The sequence below is a fragment of the Silene latifolia genome, chromosome X (genome assembly GCF_048544455.1).
Source record: "Silene latifolia isolate original U9 population chromosome X, ASM4854445v1, whole genome shotgun sequence".
Classification (NCBI taxonomy): Eukaryota; Viridiplantae; Streptophyta; class Magnoliopsida; order Caryophyllales; family Caryophyllaceae; genus Silene; species Silene latifolia.
Genome location: NC_133537.1, coordinates 238450740 through 238461646, shown reverse-complemented (window position 1 = coordinate 238461646; position 10907 = coordinate 238450740).

Genomic DNA, 10907 nt, shown 5'->3' with positions numbered 1-10907 from the left:
GCAGCAAGTTCGATCGAGGACTTTTGCTCCTCATTTCCTCTCGATCGAGTACATGACAACTCGATCGAGGAACCTTCGATATGGGCATTTTGATAGAGTACTCTAGTTTACTCGATTGAAGACTTTGGCCTGGCATTCTGCTCGATCGAGTACAAAAAGTACTCGATCGAGACTTTTTCCATTGGCACGCGTCCCAGTGCATCAAATCTTCCCCAAACCTGCATAAAAACACAGCAAAATACTTCCCGAAAATACCAAAAACAAAATTCGCAGTCTATATTTGATCTTACGCTAAAAACTAACTATGCTATTGTCTAAAAGTCTAAACGCAAATTAAAATATCTAACAAAAATTCAAATTACAATCTCTTACAACGGGACATTTCCCGTTTATCTTCCGAAGCACTTTAACAGCCCAAAAGAGGGCTTCTGACTGGAGGAGGTCCCTTCAGCCTCGCGGACTGTCCTCTTGGATCGCCATGAGCTTGAACTTGTTGGAGAAGAATAGTTCACATCCACATACGCCTTCACTTTCTTCTTCCCTTTGTTATTCTTTTTCTGGTCATGAGTCCTTTCCTTGGCGTCATCCTTGGCATCATTCCCATTATCGAGCCTGGTTTTCACTGTACCTTGACCGACAGAATCTCTAATATCCACTCTGTTCATATCTGCAATGATCGAAACAACAGAATGGTCCTCCATATTGCTCTCAGTCTGAGGCGGAGGTGACAATAGAGCAGCACAAAACTCAATATTATCAACTGGAGAATCTGTTTCGGGGTTTATGGAGGGTAGGGCATTGCACGGTTGAACCTGCATAGGGGCCCTACGAACATTTGACTGATAGAAAATCACCTCCTCGTCACCTACCTGAAAAGTAAGGGTCTTCCGCCCAACATCTATCACTGCACGAGCAGTAAATAGGAATGGTCGTCCTAATATAATAGGAGTGTAAGAATCCTCGGGGATGTCTAAGACCACAAAGTCAACGGGAATAAAGAATTTCCTGATCTTTACAGGTATGTCCTCTAAGACACCTAGCGGCCGTCATATTGTACAGTCGACCATCTGTATAGTCATATTGGTACGGTGAAATTTGGTCAAACCAAGTCTCTTGGAGAGAGACAGTGGAAAGAAACTCACACTAGCTCCTAAGTCACATAGCGCATTATCAATCAAGTGAGTCCCTATATGGCATGAAATAGAAAAGCTACCCAGGTCAGACTGTTTGAGTGGTGTCTTATTCTGAATTAGGGCAGTGCCCACTTCAGTCAAAGCTACCGTTTCATGATCATTTATATGCCTCTTACAGGTTAATATTTCTTTCATAAATTTCATGTAAGGGGGTACCTGGGTGAGCAATTCGGCGAATGGAACATTGACGTGAAGGCTCTTTAAAATATCAGCAAATTTTCCGAACTGTTATTCAGCCTTCCTGTTCTGCAATCGCCTTGGGAAAGGGACCGTAATGGGAATTTATAAACCTTTATTTCTTTCTGCCAAGGTTTCAACACGATCATAAGCACGTTTACTCGATCGACCACTCTTTCCATTCGATCGAGCACTTTCTTCAACAATTTTACTCGATCGAGGACTATCATCCACTCGATCGAAGTCTTCAATATCAACAATACTCGATCGAACAGCAGTTTCATTCGATCGAGTATGTTCCTTAGCAATTCCTCTCGATCGACCACCTGAAATGAGTTGATCAAGTACTTTTCTCGGGTTTAGCATATTTTCGTCCAAGGACGACTGTTCATGCTTATCAATATTGATTTCCGGGTCTGATTAGTCATCTTCTATCGACATTTTGGGTCCCTCATAGGAAAGACCACTCCAAAAGTTAATTAAATTCACCATCTCATGATGTTTCTTATCAGGTTGGGACGATAAATGACCCGGCTTCCTTGAAGCATGATTAGTGGCGAGTTGGGCTATTTAAGACTCGAGTGACTTTATAGATGCATCTTTTTGTTGGTCACTCTTTTGCAACTGAATTGTCAATGATTGAATCATTGACTTCAACTCGGCCATTTCACTTTCACCACTGGAAGAAGCACCTTGTTGTAGCGGGGGAAAAGATTGAGGCTTTTGAAAGCCTTGTTGAGCTTTATGAGGTGGTACGTGATGGGTGATGTCGTCGAGTCATATCCAATCAAACACATTTATAATACTCAACATACAACTAGTTAGTGGTAAGTCGAGGTCGATCCATGGGACGGTGGTTACTCAAAATATTCAATCTAATTATGGTTGTGCTTGGGGTTGTCACAATTATAATGGGTTGATGATTCTAATCTAATAAAAGCAATAAACAAGCAACAAAAGGAAAGATGTAAACAATTGATTAAAAATGCTAGGATATCATGAGTTCATAAGGGATTCATGGGAGTTGATCATACAAACATGTTTCCTACTAGATGCAAGCAATTATTGTTGTGATGGATCGAGTTGGCTTATATCTTACAATCCTAGGAAGGTTTGGGTCCCGGAGCCGAATCGATTAGATTGTACAACACCTACAAGTCGACTTAATCCTCCCTATCCAACTATATGCATGGTATAATGAGACTCGAGTTGGTTTATGTCTTACAAGTTCCATTAAAAAGATAAGTGATGGTTGTAAATGCAAGGATTCATAGGCTTAGCATTTCATCAAACATAACATGTGCATAAGTTGAAATCACAACAAGCAAGCAAATTAATTATGGAAGCATATTAGATTAAGCATGAATCAATTTCCCCTATTTACCCATTAATCCTAGCTAAGTAACTACTCACTCATGATCAAATTTAACATGTTAATAAGGTTGTCAATTATACTAACAAAGTCAAACATGATGAACAAGTAAGAAAGATTAACAATAATTAAAACAAGGACTAAGAGAATTATACCTATGGAGATTCCAAAATAATAATGCAAAGAATAATAGAAGAACTTGATGATTGATGGAAGGTTATCAATCTCCCAATAAACCCAATAATCTTCTAATTACCCAATAATAAACTTGAATTACTCAATAATAAACTTGAACAATAATTAAGTAAAGATTAATGTGTAATTTGTGGAAAGATTAAAGAGTAATATATTCTAATCTACTCCTAATCTAATCTAAAGAAGGATTGAATTAACCCAATAATAACTTGATGGTTTGATTATTACAAATGGGGTATATATAATAGAGCATCATTAGGTTAAGCAAGGGTAAAATAGTAATTTAACAATGCTAATTATTGGGTAGGGAATCGCCGGTCTCAAGAGAGACTCCGGTCTTCTTTTCGCCGGTCTTTGAAAAATATGCGCATCCTTCATAGAACAAGAAGAACACGAAAATTGCTGTAAGGGAATCCGAGCGGATTGGTCTCGGGACGAGCGGATTGGCGGACAGCTTCTTTGTTTGAGCTCGGATTGTAAAACGGACGTCATTTTCTCATCTGGACTCCTATTGGAGTGATTCAAAAGCCTAGATCACTTGATTTTTCAATGCCGTTCCATCTAGCATACTTTCGGAGCCAAAGGAGCAACTCTTGGTTTAGGTTTCGAGCAATTTCTTCTTGCAATGTCTTCCTTCTCTTCATCCTTACTCTTAACCCTTTGATCCTTCTATATACACTTTATTCCTACATCCTTGGTCATCATTCTTGTCTCCTCTTCATACTAGTCCATCCAATATCATCAAAAAGTTTCCAAATATGCACAAAAGACGGGAATTTCTTCCTTATTACCTCCTTTCCTATAAAACATATAAAATGCACTAGGAAAGCAAAATAGAAAGTATTTGACGGATAAAATGGTCATGGAATGATATAATAGTATGAAAAATAGGCACAATTAGGGGACTAAATGTGCGCAAATAATGTTCACATCAAATATCTCCAAACCGAACCTTTACTCGTCCCGAGTAAAGAGGTAACAAAAACTAGACTTTTATTTAAACTATCCTAATAATATAACCGATATGAGACAATTAGCGGGTCTCACTCCGCCCCTTCAACTCACAACAAGACAACCATGAGGTAGGATTCCTTCTTGCAAGGCAAGGTGGGGCTTGCCAAAATGGCGACACATCCAAGCATTAAAGCACACAAAACAAGTAATGGTTGCATCTACAAAAGAATAGCCACTTTCCTCATCTAAGTGGCGGAAATTATCTACTAGGGGAAGCAATCTAAGGGTACACACTCCATTATAGATATGTTTTCTTCAAACTACTAAGCCTACAAGGATACCAATAAATTACCTCCAAGTTGTGTCAAGCTAGGGTACCTTTGTCCTCAATCGTTAAATGCTTTTGTCAAGAGTAGACTCCCTATAGCGTTAGAAACACTGGAGGATCGCGGAATTCCCCCTCTTGCCTAGACAAGAAGAAGGGTCGTCCCCTCTCTACCATGCACAAAAGTGGATACGATGGATAAAGGGATCGATAGAATTTGAGTTTCATTTTGGGAGTTTGCTTTTGTTGTTTGGTTTTCCCTCCAATTTCTTGTGGCATATAACATTTGAGAACACTTTCTTTTGCCATCTCTTTTGATTTTTTTTTTTTGGCATTTCAATACTTGACAACTTCAACTTTTGCATTTTCTTTTGAACATTTTCAAAGTCACGCCAATTAGTAATGAGGGTGCCTTATATTTGAAGCATAGGAGTTTTCATTTTTATTACTCCTCTTTTCTTTTGAAGCATTTGCAAACTTTTTGACTTTTCTTTTCATGTCTTGAACTCAAATTTTTGAACAATTTTTGTGCCCATTCCCTTTTTGATGACAAAATGTATGGTAGAACATGGAGGAATGATGGTTGCATGGTTTCAAGGGTCACCTTGGAATGAACGGTAGCCAAGGAGTTATCACACCACAAGGTACTCTTGACTAGGCCTTAATCCATGGGTCAAAGGATACTAGCATGACACATCCTAGGGTGTTTTACAAGTATTCTAACAAGCAAAGTCTTAAGAAGAAAAAGCATTTACTAGGGCCTATATACACTTGTCAAGTTTCCCAAGTAGACGGTTTCACAAAATGTTTCTAACATGCAAACTACATGCCATGATGCAACTAACATATATACATCCTAATGCATATGCTTCTACCAACTAGTATGTCATATAATCTAAATGCAAGTCCTAAATTCACATTGTTTATACCGCATCAATCAAAATAAAGCCACATAGTCATTAACATAAAGAGGAAAAATGAGATTGGAAAGATCATACCATGCGGTCTTCAATATCCTCATGTCTCGGATGTGGCGTAGTCAATCAATGTGAAAAAGGATGGACAAACACAATATATACAAGACAATATATACAAGACTACACTACAAAGGAAATGAACTTGTTTTTGGGTTTTTGAAATTTTCAAATTTTTATGGGTTTCTGTCTTATGAAATTAAAGGACATATTTTTGTGATTTTTCGAAATTTTTCAATTTTTATGCATTTTTGGAATATAAATTTTCATCCCCCACTTTATTTTGGACATTGTCCTCAATGTACATGTAGGAGTGGGAATAAAAAGGAAATACATGTTTATGGATTTTTGATTTTTTGAAATAAAGTACAAATGCAATGATATGACATGAATGAATGCATGCTTTAACTAAATGCAATTCCATATGATATATATAACAAATGAATGGAATCTACACTAGATGATGCATGTTTTCCAGTAGACTATGGTCACCTATGATCAAACCTCCCCAAACCGATTTAAATAATATTTCTAGTGTAGAAATGAATAGGTTTGGCCATTAGTGACTATGCATGAATTCTAATCTATATGCAACTATCTACATGAATCATGTGAGAAATATTACAATGCAAACTATACTAAATGCATATATACAAATTAATGGTTATTGAGGAACTCCATTAAACCAAAGATTATTAATGAACAATTTCATAGAAGATTATCACTAGCACTCAAAGCACGTAGGGAGTGAGAAATAAATAGGCATGGATAACAACACAAAATTATGCAATGAAATAATGCCCAAGTAAGAGACCGAACAAGCATGTCAAGAACATTATGATAAAAATTATAAGAGAAATGATGGATGGAAGGAACATGAAATGGGTAGTTGGTTGGCAATTCACTCAACTCATCCTCCAAATAGTCAAAATCACCACATTCAATGCAAGTACTCTCATTATCATCCAAGGTGATTTTAAGGGTGTCTATTTGGGGTTCCCAAATGTCCTCATCATATTCCTCATCCCAACAAGGTCTATTATCAAAGGGGTTGTCATAGCAAGGCTCACCAAGCTCAACACAATTGTCTCCCTCAAATATGTCATCCTCAAAGGGTGAGTTTTCTCTCAAGCTCACATCCATATCATTCTCACTTTGCCCATTAACATCAAATTCCTTGGAGGTTGGTTTCATTGAAACACAAGAGGAGTAGGATGACGGCATCCAAGCATTAGTTTCACAATCAAGAATGTACTCCTCCTCATCATCACTCTCCTCATCTAGCACTCCATCTTCCCAAGGTGGGGTAATTTTGTGGGCAAAGTGGATTGGCTCAAGGTTATCGGAAGATTTCTCATCCTCACAAATCTCATTTTCATCATAGTTTTCCTCAATGAATTTTTGAAATGTGCTTTTTATCGCCTCTATACCTCCCTTGACACTTTCAAATATGTCATGTATAGTTTGCTTGAGACAATGAATGGTCATGAACTCAACAAATTCCCAAAATTCCTCACAACTCATCTCACAAATTCTACCACCACTCAAGTGAAATGCCAAGTTGCGGGTTTCAAGGTTCATGCCATTATAAACAACACAACATGCTTCATAATTTGAAAGAGTAAAACCATGATGCCAAGCATGAGTCATATAATCTTCAAATCTTGCAACATATTTATCAAATGATTCATTTTCATATTGCCAAAAAGTGAATGTAGACATGTTGAGCATGTGAAATAGAACAAGTGCAATAAAACTTAAGAAAAAGAAGCACAACTAAAACTAGACAAAAGAACAATTCAAATAAACAACACCGTCCCCGACAACGACGCCATTTTGATGTGGGTGATGTCGTCGGGTCACATCCAATAAAACACATTTATAATACTCAACATACAACTAGTTAGTGGTAAGTCGAGATCGATCCATGGGACGGTGGTTACTCAAAATATTCAATCTAATTATGGTTGTGCTTGGGGTTGTCACAATTATAATGGGTTGATGATTCTAATCTAATAAAAGCAATAAACAAGCAACAACAGGAAAGATGTAAACAATTGATTAAAAATGCTAGGATATCATGGGTTCATAAGGGATTCATGGGAGTTGATCATACAAACATGTTTCCTACTAGCTGCAAGCAATTATTGTTGTGATGGATCGAGTTGGTTTATATCTTACAATCCTAGGAAGGTTTGGGCCCCGGAGCCGAATCGATTAGATTGTACAACACCTACAAGTCGACTTAATCCTGCCTATCCAACTATATGCATGGTCTAATGAGACTCGAGTTGGTTTATGTCTTATAAGTCTCATTGAAAAGATAAGTGATGGTTGTAAATGCAAGGATTCATAGGCTTAGAATTTCATCAAACATAACATGTGCATAAGTTGAAATCACAACAAGCAAGCAAATTAATTATGGAAGCATATTAGATTAAGCATGAATCATTCCCCATGTTTATTTCCCCTATTTACCCATTAATCCTAGCTAAGTAACTACTCACTCATGATCAAATTTAACATGTTAATAAGGTTGTCAATCATACTAACAAAGTCAAACATGATGAACAAGTAAGAAAGATTAACAATAATTAAAACAAGGATTAAGAGAATTATACCTATGGAGATTCCAAAATAATAATGCAAAGAATAATAGAAGAACTTGATGATTGATGGAAGGTTGTCAATCTCCCAATAAACCCAATAATCTTCTAATTACCCAATAATAAACTTGAATTACTCAATAATAAACTTGAACAATAATTAAGGAAAGATTAATGTGTAATTTGTGGAAAGATTAAAGAGTAATCTATTCTAATCTACTCCTAATCTAATCTAAAGAAGGATTGAATTAACCTAATGAAAACTTGATGGTTTGATTATTACAAATGGGGTATATATAATAGAGCATCATTAGGTTAAGCAAGGGTAAAATAGTAATTTAACAATACTAATTGTTGGGTAGGGAATCGCCGGTCTCAAGAGAGACTCCGGTCTCCTTTTCACCGGTCTTTGAAAAATATGCGCATCCTTCATAGAACAAGAAGAACACGAAAGTTGCTGTAAGGGAATCCGAGCGGATTGGTCTCGGGACGAGCGGATTGGCGGACAGCTTCTTTGTTTGAGCTCGGATTGTAAAACGGACGTCATTTTCTCATCCGGACTCCTATTGGAGTGATTCAAAAGCCTAGATCACTTGATTTTTCGATGCCGTTCCATCTAGCATACTTTCAGAGCCAAAGGATCAACTCTTGGTTTGGGTTTCGAGCAATTTCTTCTTGCAATGTCTTCCTTCTCTCCATCCTTACTCTTAACCCTTTGATCCTTCTATATACACTTTATTCCTAGATCCTTGGTCATCATTCTTGTGTCCTCTAGATACTAGTCCATCCAATATCATCAAAAAGCTTCCAAATATGCACAAAAGACGGGAATTTCCGCCTTATTACCTCCTTTCCTATAAAACATATAAAATGCACTAGGAAAGCAAAATAAAAAGTATTTGACGGATAAAATGGTCATGGAATGATATAATAGTATGCAAAATAGGCTCAATTAGAGGACTAAATGTGTGCAAATAATGTTAACATCAGTACGTAAGGTTGTTGCTACTGCGGTGGAGGTGTAGGATTCAATACATTTTGACTAGTCCATCTCAAGTTAGGATGGACTTCATTGTGATTGTTATAATAGGAGCTCCCTTGCCTATATTGTTGAAAGGCAAGAACCTGCTCCTTCTCAGTTAGACAGTTAACAGCAGTGTGACCGTCATTGCTTCCATATCTCTCTTATGAAATGGTTTCTTTTCTGGTCAACAGGTGAACCGTCTGTTGATTTTTCGCATTCTGCAACTCCAGCTTGTCAAACCTGGCATTCATGGCTTCCAGCTGAGCCACAACTGCACTATCGACTGAAGAAACAGTTCTAATTCCTCCTCTTGGGTTCCCATATTCAACACAATGGGTAGCCATCTCCTCAATGATCCTCCATCCCTTGTCATCATCGATATTCTTTTGGAACCGACCATTTGATGCAGCATCCAAAATAGCACGGTGATTGTCATACAACCCATTATAAAACTGGTTGCAAAAGAACCGTGATGAGGAACGGACCGCACAAGCTTTTTAAACCGACCCCATGCCTCGTACAAATTCTCATCTGTTGTTCGCTTGAAACTTGTAATCTTTCTTCTCAGCTGATTAGTTCGTTGCGGAGGAAAGTACCTTTTGTAGAAGGCTAGGGCAAGGGTCTCCCAGTCAGTAATCCTGGCTGCAGCTCTATCAAGATCAGGGAGCCACGCTCGGGTCCATCAGTCAAAGAGAAAGGAAACAGGACCTCCTTAATCTTGTCTTGAGTCACTCCCTTAGTCGTGGGAATGGTAGAACAGTAGTCTGTGAAAACCTCCATATGTTTTCACGGATCTTCTCCAGCTACTCCCCGATACAAATTTCTTTCAACCAAGTTGATATAAGATGGTCTGATATCAAATGTGCTCCCATCTTCTGTCGCAAGGTTGAAACCTTTAGGGATTGATGCAGCTGTAGGCTCAGAATGACTCGCGATGTTAGGCATTTTCACAGAACTAACAACAGAAATAGATTTGTCTTCTTCGAAAGAGTGGTCTTCCGCAAATAGGAAGTGTTATAGTTCGGGTTCAAAAGTACTCAAGGCTTCCTTTTGATTCTTTCTCAGCAGTCTTTGTCTATATCGAAAAGTACGCTCTAGCTCAGGATCAGCTGGCACTAATTCTGACCTGCTAGACCTGGGCATAAACAACACTAGGGAAAATAAATAAGAACTGTCTCAAGGAATTGAAAAATTCCCTAAGACTGAGACAAACGAAAATAAGACAGATAAATAGGCTAATTGCCTCCCCGGCAACGGCGCCAAAATTTGATACCGTCGTTTTAGTACCAAAAATAAATGGCTTAACTATTAACAGAAGTTAGCGAAAGTAGGTTCGATCTCCACAGGGAGGCTATAATATCTATCTGATAATCTAAGTTTGTCCGGCCGGTAACAAATGGGGGTTTTAAATTGATTTCTAAACTAAAAGTGGTTAAGGCAAGAGAATAAGAGAAAAGAGCAGTAAAAGCAAGGATGAGCAAAGTATATGATCAGACAAAGAGAAGTATGCTAGGAATTCAGTTCACCATGGCAGTTTACTAACTCAGTCATAAATAGTTCAGACGATCTAATGTGAGAAGGGTAAGGGAAAGGTCCTTCTGGTCCGCTATCCACCCTAGAATACAACTAACTTAACTTCCGTCCTCATTAGGGTAGTCTACTATTCATAACAGGTCTGTTCATTCCAGGCTTCCGATCTAGGATTGAATTTAACCAATTTAACGGGTTTAGAAGCGTGCACTCAACTAAACGATTACAGTTATTTTGTTAATAAGGCAGTTCTCACAATTTAATCATCTAACCTATTTACAACATCGTCAACTCACTACCATGGCTCCTCTAACTAACATAAGAGAATTTAGGTACTCATGCTATTAATGACATAAAAAATAACATCATTGAATATACTAAAGAAACACATGATAGATGAATAATAAAGATGAAGCATAAATTACTAATATGAATAATAAAACAAAGATGAGAGCACAAATATTAAGAGCAAACAGAGAATTAAATTAAGGTTAAGGAGTAAAGAAGGATTACAAAATTTAGATCCGGAATTAAGAGGCAAAACAATAACGCAAGAG